At 43.0% G+C, this 12,172-nt stretch overlaps 1 protein-coding gene across 6 annotated transcripts in view; it reads left to right on the top strand.

Moving 5' to 3' along the window:
* Positions 1–2,283: 2,283 nt before the first annotated feature.
* Positions 2,284–12,172, top strand: part of LOC124776830 — a 322,032-nt gene continuing 312,143 nt past the window's right edge. For all 6 annotated transcript variants that reach the window (XM_047251996.1, XM_047251994.1, XM_047251997.1 and 3 more), the window contains exon 1: positions 2,284–2,528. The gene's annotated coding sequence lies outside the window, so the exon portion shown is untranslated. The remainder of the gene's footprint in view (positions 2,529–12,172) is intronic.

Below are 12,172 nucleotides of genomic sequence, written 5' to 3'. Positions count from 1 at the left end.
TTTAGTTGAATTTACATCTTTTAGATTAGACTGATTTATCGTGTAACCGATGTTTAACGAGTTCCTTTTAGCACTCATGTGGATGACCTCACACTTTTCGTTATTTAGGGTCAACTGCCACTTTTCGCACCATTCAGATATTTTTTCTAAATCGTTTTGCAGTTTGTTTTCATAAACGACAGGGTCATCTGCAAACAACCGAAGATGGCTGCTCAGATTGTATCCCAAATCGTTTATATAGATAAGGAACAGCAAAGGGCCTATAACAGTACCTTGGAGAACGCCTGAAATCACTTCTGTTTTACTCGAGGACTTTCCGTCAATTACTACGAACTGTAACCTCTCTGACAGGAAATCGCAAATCCAGTAACATAACTGAGACAATATTCCATAAGCACGCAATTTCACTACGAGCTGCTTGTGTGGTACAGTGTCAAAAGTCTTCCAGAAACCCAGGAATACGGAATCGATCTGAAATCCCTCGTCAATAGCACTCAGCACTTCATGTGAATAAAAAGCTAGTTGTATTTCACAGGAACGATGTTTTCTAAACCCATGTTGACTGTGTGTCAATAAACCGTTTCCTTCGGGGTAATTCATAACGTTCTAAAATTCTGTTGCACATGGGCCAGTAATTTAGTGGATTACTCCTAATACCTTTCCGGAATATTGGTGTGACCTGTGCAACTTTCCATTCTTTGGGTACGGATGTTTCGTCGAGCAAACGGTTGTATATGACTGTTAAGTATAGAGCTAATGCATCAGTATACTCCGAAAGGAACTTAATTGGTATACAGTCTGGACCAGAAGACTTGCTTTTATTAAGTGATTTGAGTTGCTTCACTACTCCGAGGATATTTACTTCTACGTTACTCATGTTGGCAGCTGTTCTCGATTCGAATTCTGGAATATTTACGTCGTCTTCTTTTGTGAAGGCGTTTCGGAAGGCTGTGTTTAGTAACCCTGCTTTGGCAGCACTGTCTTCGATAGTATCTCTATTGTTATCGCGCAGAGAAGGCATTGATTGTTTCTTGTCGCTAACATATTTCACGTTCGACCAGAATCTCTTTGGATTTTCTTCCAGGTTTCGAGACAAAGTTTCCTTGTGGAAACTGTTATAGGCATCTCGCATTGAACTCCGCGCTAAATTTCGAGCTTCTGTAAAAGATCGCCAATCTTGGGGATTTTGCGTCTGTTTAAATTTGGCATGTTTGTTTCGTTGTTTCTGCAACAGAGTTCTAACCCGTTTTGTGTGCCAAGGAGGATCAGCTCCTTCGTTTGTTAGTTTCTTTGGTATAAATCTCTTGCTGCCGATACTATTTCTTTGAATTTAAGCCACATCTGTCGACACTTATATTATTAATTTGGAATGAGTGGAGATTGTCTCTCAGGAAGGCGTCAAGTGAATTTTTATCTGCTTTTTTGAATAGGTATATTTTTCGCTTAGTTTTCGATGATTTGGGGATTACAATATTCAATCTCGCTACGAGAACCCTATGTTCACTAATCCCTATATCGGTTTTGATGCTCGTTATTAAGTCAGGATTATTTGTTGCTAAGAGGTCAAGGGTGTTTTCACAACCTTTTACTATTCGCGTGGGTTCATGATCTAACTGCTCGAAATAATTTTCAGAGAAATATTTATATGTGCTACAATGTGACAGCTCTTTTCTATATTATTTTTCGCTTCCAGATATCTGTCCCCGCTTATGAAAGAATACTCAATAGAAAAAGTATCCAAATCGACATGGAAAAATTGCACTTGCTACGGAAACAATGCACAATAATAAATACAAAAATTAAGAAGACAAAGAAGGGAAAGATCCACTACTAATATATTTGCGAGCTTGGTGAAAGTAGCTTAACTTCCAGTGAGCTAAAGACCCTGACATCAAAACTCTCCTTCTCAGAAACCTTGCATGATGTGATCTGACGGTCCGTTGACGTCCTGTTGGTATGCTGCCATTTGAAATGAGTTGTGGTATGTTTGAACGTGACGTGACGGCCAGTATGAATTGGCCTCTTATGACACTATTCCGCTGGTCAATCAAACCTGTGACCATTTGTGCTGCCCTTTTTAAAACATTCATCGCGAGAAATCTTGACGCCGAAGCTCGTTTCGAGCAGACCTACTGGAAAATATGTTTGAATATGTGGATGTTTTGACGTTTCGTTCGCTATCTCGGTTCTGAGGCGACCTTTCTGATGCAATCTCTCGATCTGTCAGAGATGTACACTTGTTGCGCTCCGGAGATGATATTAATTGGGGTTTGTTGTGTTGTTGAAGGCGTAAGCGTCATTATACTAGTTACTGACAGAGCCGGCTAAACGAAAGCGTCATCATTTTTTACTTTTTTCGGTTTTGGACATCTTGGAAATTGTAGTACTATCGACTGAACTATACTTTTGCCGCTAGAGAGTAATTAATCGTGTGCCTTAGGTGCAATGTTTATGAGATGTGGTACGTGAACGTTTGTGCCGTAAGAAGTAAACAGCAGTCGCATAAAGTATAATACTGAGATTTACAGGTAAAGTCTTTCGGTTATATTGTAGTTGTTTTCAAAGCTTGCATGTAGTGGCTAAGAGTCTGAGGAAGAAGGAATAGACGTAGGTTGTTCTGAACTACTTGTTTTTGATGGCATTATCTCATAAAATTCAGAATTAAAAAAGCGCATGTGGTGTTCGCAATTGCTTGATATTCTGTGGTGACAAGGTTACGTAAAATATTTGCGTACGAGGGATTGATAATGATTCATATTTGACACATGCTTTTTGTAAGTAATGCTACTATAGAAGGAAGTTGTGTAGGTAGATATTATGTATTGAAACTAAATGAGTGAATAAAACCAGTTAGTTAATGAAATTCGCAGTGATGTGATTGTTCTACTCTTCTATCTCACATCTTCTAATACGAGTCAAATTTCGATATGTCACATTGACATTATTTGACCGATTTTAAATTAAAACCATAAAAATTTACATATCAATCAAAGTTAACCAACACATAACTTGAGCAATTTATTGAAAGAAAAAATGTGTTCTCAACACAATCTTTTGAATGGCCAGCTGATGCTTGTCAAACCAGGAACCTTTTCAGATAGAACGTCATATGTTTTCTTGCTGACAGTACCATATGTACTGGTTTCTCATCCAAAATGTGGCAACATTAGTCAGTCTTGGCAATTAAATAAAATAACTAAGTATTTGACCATGCTATCCCCCCCCCCCCCCCCCCCCCCTTGGCATGAAATGACCAACTTGCCAACTTTGTTGTCATGTCCATAACTAACAAAAATGAAACACACAATTACATATCCAGCCTAAAATAACACACTACACTAATAATTCCAAACCCAATAATTAATCTATTGCTCATAACTGCCAACAAGAAAATATCTCACTAACCAACTGCCACAAACTCTTCCAATATTATTCTCATAAGCAGTATTCAAGAACTCCAATGAATCACTTAACAACACTCAAAAACAATTTAGAAACATAAACACTTCACACCATAGAGCACCACCACATACTCCAACCAGATGTCAGCAAACATGATTCATTTCAAATACAGCACATCACCATTACCTCCCACACCACAACACAGTTACATCATGGGTCGAAGCAGATGGGTGATATCATAAACTTTGGTAGACTTCATTTTTCATATAATTTACTTTCGCCATGGTTCTTGTATCTTTAGTCAGTTTGTACTTTGATTTGGACACACAAGTTTCCCATAACTGCTGTACAATGGCTATGTCAGGTGAACAGGACAGAATTTTATCCATATATTTACATACTTCCTTTATGCACTCATATATCTACTTTCCATTTTTCCAATCTCAGGAGTCTTCCTGACTGTATTCCTGCCCTTATATCAACTCCTCAGTGACCCAACTATTCCCTTGGTCTATTTCGTTTTGATCTTGTTTTTCCACTCACCCTCCCCTATTGTACTCCATGGGTTTGGTGTTCTTTTCTAAATTCTGTTTCTGTAGTACGAGCCATTTGGTGCAGAACTCCTTCCTCAGCATTTCAGCATTGCTTCCTCCCCCTTCCATTCCTTCTCCCCTTCCTTCCCTGACATAGCCCTCTGCCTCCCCCTCCCATCTTGCTAGCTCACCAGCATGTGTAGCTATTCCGTGTGGTGGGGCTGTTATGTACTTATCTGGTTGAGTCCCTGACTACACAGGGATCACGCTTCTGGTACCTGAGCTATCACTGCCTCTTGTAAGCCAGCATCGGAACTTCTGGCAACGACCACTGGGCCAGGTGGCCCTTTTGTGGCTGGATGGCACTCACGGTGTGAGCCTCTGATCAGAGTGGATGGTACTAGGGTGAACACACTGCACATGAAGCTCCATTCTTCTGGCTGGTCTTTTGTGCCCGTCCCTTCAGGTGGGAATGGTTCTCTCACTGCTCGTACTTTTGCTTCCGTAGCCCTCCTCTCCCTGGTCACCCTCGTGGGGAGGAGGTTTGTCATGAAACCGTTGGTTTGTTCCAGGACAGACGGGAGAGTCTTTAGCTGCTGCCAAACCACTCTGTCTTTACATTTCTAAAATAAGTTTGGTGATGTAGACTCGATACGGTGCAATCTGGTTGCTTACTGATTAAAACCTCTTCTGTCTGTCATTTGGCTTATGTTTGTGTTTGCAAGTACTTAGAACATTACTCCTCATCAGTCCTTAAATATGACCCAGGGCATTATTTGCCATAGGGACTTCCTTATCCAGTCTGATGAGGAACTCGGACCTAATATTGAATGATGCGGTTTTCATTTCACTTTGTGAGTCCAGAGAGGTACTAAGGACAGTCATTTTGATACTGTCACTTTCATCCTGGCTTTTGTGAGGTGTATCCTTCTGGAAAATGTCAAAGTTATGGTTTACAACAGTGACATGAGGCCCTAAATCACCTCCCATTCACTGTTTCTGATGTCTGCTTTTTGCTCATATGTCTTCCTGATGTGTGGAAAATCCTGTTTGCAGCAGCTGCAGCTGCCCTCTCCATGTGGAGAGTCCTTGCACACTGCCGCCAAAGTGTGTGAACTATACTGGCCAACATTCTCCTTGCTGACCAGATTACCCTATCTATAAAAAGAAAAGGAAAATTCAAGAATTCAAAACTGTTGACCTTCTATGCTACTGAGGCCTGACAGAAATTTGACTGTCTTCACGTGGTATCTTTGTCTACGTTTGCTTCTGTTGTGTCCTTTCCACCTCCTTCTTACTGCCATCCTCTCCTCCTCCCCTTTTCTCCTCTCTGGTAGTTACCATTATCTCCTCTCATGGGACTGCTCCTTCTCTTTGATAGGAGAAGAGACCGTCTTCTCTAGCACACGCTGGTATGTGGGGCTCCCTGGGGAACCCCTACTCTGTGGGCCGCAAGGCAGCTTGTTCTCATTCAGATCCTGATGTTGCTGCAGCTAGCTCCCTTCCTGGCTACACCTCCCCTCATCCTATGAAGAGAAGAATTTGTGTAAGTCCCAGGAGAATCCCCTGCCCAACACCCCAGGGGGTGTCACCCACTCCCACTTGATGAGGGTCTGATTTTACAGTCACCGGTGTTACTCCTTCTTTACTGGTGATGGCCACTAACTCGACAAATGATCGATTCTCACCCATTCGACATCCATCCAGCCTCTTGTACTACTCTCCTCCAATGGAACTGTAATAGTTCCTGTAATCATCTTCCGGAATTGCAGTCTCTCCTTTCTTTCTACTCTGTAGTGTGTGTCATACTGCGGAAACCTTGTTTTATGGATACTCATTTGCCAACTCTTCATGGTTTACAAAGCTTTTGCCAGAATTGTGTTGGCTCTTTGTGAGCATCCGCTGGTGTCTGTACGCTTGTCTGCACGGACATTGTTAGTTCTTGAGTTCCTCTTTGCACTGCACTTGAAGCAGTGGCCATTCAAATCCATTTAGACTCTGAGGTATAGCATGCAATCAACATTGCCCCCCTTCCCCCAGACTGGCCTTCTACACTTCCTGCTCTTCTTAATCCTCCCCCCCTCCTCCTCCCCCCTCCTCCCCTCCTCCTCCCCTCCTCCTCCCCCCTCCTCCCCCCTCCTCCCCTCCCCCCCCCCCTCCTCCTCCTCCCCTCCCCCCCTTCACCGTGGAGATGTTGACATCCATAACCCTCCGTGGGTGGTACTCCGACCTTTGTCTGGTGCATGATTGTTGAAGACCTACTGGCAGGGCTTGCTCTTATACCTCCTAAACACTGGAGCCGCCCCCAAATGCTTTAGTGTGGCGTATGGCACTTTCTCAGCCATTGATCTTTCCATCTGTAGCCCTGGGTTTCTTTCCTCTATTCAGTGGGGAGTTCATAACAATTTATCCAACAGTAGTCATAGTCAGATCAGCTGATCTTTTCTCCAGTGTCAGTCGCCTGGACGCCCTTGCAGGTGGGCCTTTACTAATGCAAATTGGGATGCCTTGTTCTCAGCTGCATCAATAGCATTGATGAGTTCGAATGGAGTTTGACTGATGCCATCCTCTTGTCAACAGCTTCCCTGATTCTTTCTTCCTTAGGTTTTCCCCAGAGGAAGACTGTCCATTGGTGGAACCCCAAAATTTCTGCAGCCGTTAAAGACTGCCGCACCTTCCAATGCTACAACAGCATCCATCTCTCAACCACCTCCTGCCCTGTAAATGCTTTGTGTCTCGACCTGCTATCTTCATAAGTGCCAGAAATGAATTTCGTGGGAATTTTCCCTCTTCACAGGTATAGGCAAAGAGCAGCCACATTTTTGGTAGCTGTCCTCCTAAATGTGTTCCGGGAATGTCCCTGAATTGTGTTATCCTCATTGGCCTAGACTCCATTGCTGAGCATTTGGCTTGGCATTTCACCCAGGCCTCAGTGTCAGTCAACCATCCGCCAACATTCTGTCTTCTCAAACACTGTCTGGAACAACTCCTTTTATCTTTAATTTCCTGTCGCCCCACCACCCCCCCTCTCTCTCTCCCCCCCTCCCCTCCCTCCTCTCGCCCACCAGGCATGGTTCCTGGACCAAACCAGATGCACAGCCAAATGCTTGACCACTTACTGGTGGCCTAGTCAGCATCACATAATGGCCTTTTTTAACTCTCTCTGGAGTGAGGCGGAATTTCCTTCCCAGTGGCGAGAAAATGTCATTATTCAAGTTTCAAATTCCAGTGAACCGCTTCTTCAAATGTTCAGCTATCATCTGACCAGTTTAATAAGTTTCCTGTGCAATTTACTTTGTAGATATAGTGAGTCAGAGGTTGTATTATATCCTTGAATCCCACGATTTGTCGGCTTAAGTGGTTTTGCCAAGGCTGCTCCACTGTAGATAATTTAGTCCAACAGGAGTCTATCCGAATGTTTTTGCCTGACGTTAACATCTTGTTGCAGTCTTCTCTTATCTGCATATAGCTTATGATACCATATGGTACCACCACATCCTTGCCACCTTACATGAGTGGGGCCTTTGTGGCCCACTTCTGATTCGTATCTAGAGCTTTCACGTCACACTTTTGAGGTTCATGTTGGCATTTCCCATAGCACCTCCCATCTGTAGGAGAATGGGGTTCCTCAGGGTTCTGTTTTAAGTGTTCCTCTTTTTAGGGGCTATCAAGGTCTGGTGGCAGTTGTGAGGTCTATGGTGGCCCCCTGTTTGTATGCTGATGATTTTTGCATTTATTTTTCTTCATCCATGATGGGTGTTGCTAAACACAGACTGCAGAGAGCAATATACAGATTGCAATATTGGGCTCTCAGTGATGGCTTCCATTTTTTGGCTGCCAAGGCATGCATTGCCATGTAGTGCATCCCCATCTGGCTATGTACCTTGATATCCAGGCCCTCAATTTGGTGGACTCTCATCATTTGGACTGGTATTTGATGCCCAGTTGACATGACTCCCTTATCTTCAACAACTAAGGCTGACATGTTGGTTGCACTCCAATGCCCTTTGATGCCTGAGTAACACCAACTGTGGAGCAGACTTTTCTATTCTGATATGGCCCTACACAGCATTAGTCCAGTCCCATCTACTTTACAAGAGTTTTGCATATGATTCGGCACCACTTTCAGACATTACGTGCTGAACCCAATACACCATTGTGGAGTACTACTGGCAACTGGTGCCTTTCAGACTGCCTCATGATCAGCCTCCTAGCGGAGGCAATGGATCCACTGTTGCGGGTCCTGTGCCAGCAGCAGTTGATCACTTATGCGTACTCATTCACTTTTATCTGGAGCACCAGAGCTATGGTCTCCTCTTCCAGATAAAGAGATCCAACTCCCACAATGGCAGTCCAGGACAGGGGTGTACTATTGCCATTGCATCTGGTCCCTTTTTGCTGAATTCCAGCTTTCTCCTCTGCCACCTCATCTTTGGGTCCACTCACTTACACCTGCATGGTGCAGCCTCCGTCCACAGCTCTGTCTTGGCCTGTCACATGATCCAAAAGGTTAGGCTCATCCTGAGGCCCTCTGCTGCCAGTTCTTCTCCACTGATGGAGTGTTTTGGGGTTAAGAAGAATTCTATACTGATTGCTCAGTAATTGCCAGTCATACTGTCTTTGTTTACATTTCTGCAAGATATTATGAACTGCACTCCTTGCCGGATGGCTGCAGTGCTTTCACTGCAGAGTGGGTAGTCATCTCTTATGCTCTTTAATGCATACATTCCTGCTCTTGTGAGTCCTTCCTCATCTGCAGTGATGCTTTTAGCATTTTACCCTCACCATATCTTGGTCCTGACTATTCGGGATTCCCTTTTTGCCCTCAAACAATGTGGATGCTCGGTGGCCTTTGCCTGGACCCCAGGTCATGTTGGGATCCCTGGGAATGGACTTGCTGACAGGCGGGCCAAATTGGCTACTGGCAAGCCACCTCTTGATTGATTTTTCGGAATCGGAACTTTGATTGGTACTACACTGTTAAGTTCTAAGGATCTGGAATACAGACTGGCGTACTCTGACTTTGCTAAACAAACTAGGGTGACAAAGGAGACCATGCATTTGTGGAGGTTGTCAATGCGAGCCTCGTGCAAGGACTCCATTATTCCATGTTGGCTCCACATTGCCCATTCTTGAATGACTCATGACCATCTCCTTTGTTGCAAGGATCTACTCAACTGTGTCGTTGTGCCCATTTGAGGATGGTCCACATTTTGCTGGACTGTCCTAACCTAGCTAACCTGCAACAACCTCTTAATCTTCCTGACTCGCTGCTCCTGGTCTTGGTGGACGATGCCTAAGTGGCTGACCTGGTTTTACAGTTTATTTTTTGAGACGGTGTTACCATTATTTCTAAGGGGAGGGTGTCTCAGCCTTGTTGACCCGTTGAGGAGTTGGCAGGACACCCTGTTAGCACCTCTGCCCTGAATGGCAGCTGCTGTCTGGGCTTGGCGGTCCACCTGAGGACTCACCCTACATGTTCTTTTGCTCTTTTTCACCCTTCTCATGTATCCTGTATTACTTGTTCTTCCTCTGTTTTGTTGTACTTCTCTCACCCTGTCCTTGGTGCTAGTCTTTTCTGTGTATTTTTGGGTGGGATTCCTCTGGTTTTGTTGTAAGTTTCTTCTGTGCTTTGTGGGGTGGGATGTCTCTGGTTTTGTTGCTAGTCTTTTCTGTGCATTGTTGGGTGGGGTGCCTCTGGTTTGTTTCTTTCTCTAGGCTCCATCGACCTTCAGTAGACTTTGGAGTTTTCTTTCCTTGGGTTTCGTGCCCTAGACCATTCTTTGGTGTTTAGTTTTTCTGTCTTGCCTCTTTCCAGGTAGGAAGGATTGGTGACCTTTTAATGATTAAACCAACCAAGCAACCGATCAAGCTCAGGAGTATCTCATTCAGTTGATATTTGTTTACTCTCAGTAATTTTTACTCATCAAGAAAAATTCACCTGAAATCTGACTCATCAATAAATTTCCTGTATTCTAAGAAAGAAGTCAAGGCCAGGCAACAACAGGGAGAGACACTATCATTTTGTGGTGAAGAATGAGTGTGGCCTAAGAACTGAAGAATGGCCAGTTTCATTGAAATGAATTTTGGGCTTTTGCATTATTATGTAAAGCTTTTAAGAGTTACTGTTGAGATAACCTGTACTCATTGCAATCAAAGTCACACCTGTACAATCATGTCTGTCATGCTTGCATAAAGATGGAAAATAGAACACTAAAGAAATTTTACTCTTCCAGTTTATGTAAAATATGCCCACCTACATGTACTTTGCAGGTAACTGCTGCACTTTAACTGTACATAGAAACCAGTTGGTTTTCCCCCCAGATGTGGTAAATCTGAAGCCATTGTTCTGTAACAGTGCTGTAATACAGTGGCTCTTCATTCTTGATATGGGAATCTGTCCTTCAGTAAATACTTCCCTCACTGTACACCACAGTGCAACCTGCACAGTACCAATGAAATTCCTCCAGCTATGTTCCCTGTTGTTCTTTTTCTGTTTAGTATGTCTCACACTTGGTTGTCTATTCCTTTTATCCGTTCTAGTAATTTTACATGTCTCTTCGGATCATTGTGATTTCATCTGTTTCTGGCACTCGTTTTTTTTTGTCAACGAGACTCATTTCTCTTCATTCTCCTTTCTCATTATGATCTTTGCTGTTGCATCTTTCCTTTCACTACCTCTTGTTATAAACCACAACCACCATCATCTATTCTGTTGCTGATCTTATGTGCATTATTTGCACTCTGTATCTCCTTTTTCCGTTGTCCAGATGTTGACTGTAGTGTTAATCTACTTCCTTGAAGAATTTTTTTCATGTAAATCATAATTTCGTTATTTTTCATCATACTGGTGTGATTACTGACACTACTAAGATTTCTAAATAAATACGAAAGTTACCTTTATCTCGATCTGAGGGCATTATCCTGGGATTGCCTATGACTCCCTGCAGTAATTATTTGCAACCTTCCTCTTTGTTTATATTTGCAACAGTGATGTTTCAGTATTCTGTGATGAATAAGTAATATCTAAGCTTTTTTGGTGAGGCTATTAACAATGTTGTGCGTAGAAATAACTGGATTTTTGTAGGGCATGGGTAATTACATCCTGATTTTCTTCACATAGTTGTGACCAAATTAATGTCTTGTTGTTGTTGTTGTTGTTGTTCAGTTTTGGCTGATATCGGCAGTAATGTCCCCAAGAGTGGTGGAAACTCATAGTTCAGCTAAAAATTGCAGATTGATTTTAGGTTGAATTATCATTAATAAATTAGATGTTAAAGCCAAATGGCTGTGGCTAGCCACAGGTATTGTTCAATAGGCTCCAAATGAGGCTGTTGGAATGTTTAGCGAAAAAGTACAGGAAATGTTGTGTGGAGATATCTAACAATAGACACTACCTGATCAAAACTATCCGAACACATCTGTGCAATACAGAATTGATTACTAGGTATCATGAGAGGCAGACCCACCAGTGTAAAAGAAGGCAGGGAGTATTGTGTTGTCAGTAGGGAAGCATTAACAGCAGAATGGACTAGTCAGGAGAGCTCAGTTACTTTAAATGTGGACTAGTCATTGGATTTCGCATGTGTAACAGAGCCATGAAGGACATTTCAACCCTTCTAAAGCTGTCCAAGTCAACTGTTGGTGATGTGAATATGAAGTGGAAATGCAAAGCAGTAGCCACCGCTAAACCAAGATGAGGCAGACCTCATGTACTGATGGACAGGGACTATCAAGCAGACAGAGGGTGATTATAAAAATTGTGCAAAATCGGTGGAAAGAATCAGTTGTGTGTTCCAAATTGCTACCAGCAGTCCAACTAACACGATGACTGTGTATAGGGAGCTAAAAAGAATGGGGTACAATGGTCAAGCAGATCTTCATAAGCGACACGTGTCAGTAGCCATTGTTAAGTGACACTTGAGGTGGAGTAAAGAGTGATGCCACTGGACAGTGGGGGATTGGGAATGAGTGATGTGGGGTGATGACTCTTGCCATACGCTGTGGCAATCTGATGAGAGGATTTGGATTTAACGAATGCCTGGAGAATGTTACCTGCCGTCATATGTAGTGGCAACAGTGAATTACAGAGGAGATGTTCTTAAGGTGTGACGATGTTCATCATAGATAGGGCGTGATTCCATTATTCTGCTTAAGAAAATGCTACATGCAGGAGGATAATAAACTTCTTGAAAAGGACTGGCTTGTCCAGAGTCTCAACCTGAATTCAGTGGTCC

This window comes from Schistocerca piceifrons, chromosome 2, assembly GCF_021461385.2.
Source record: "Schistocerca piceifrons isolate TAMUIC-IGC-003096 chromosome 2, iqSchPice1.1, whole genome shotgun sequence".
Classification (NCBI taxonomy): Eukaryota; Metazoa; Arthropoda; class Insecta; order Orthoptera; family Acrididae; genus Schistocerca; species Schistocerca piceifrons.
This window is presented reverse-complemented; position numbering and strand designations above follow the sequence as displayed.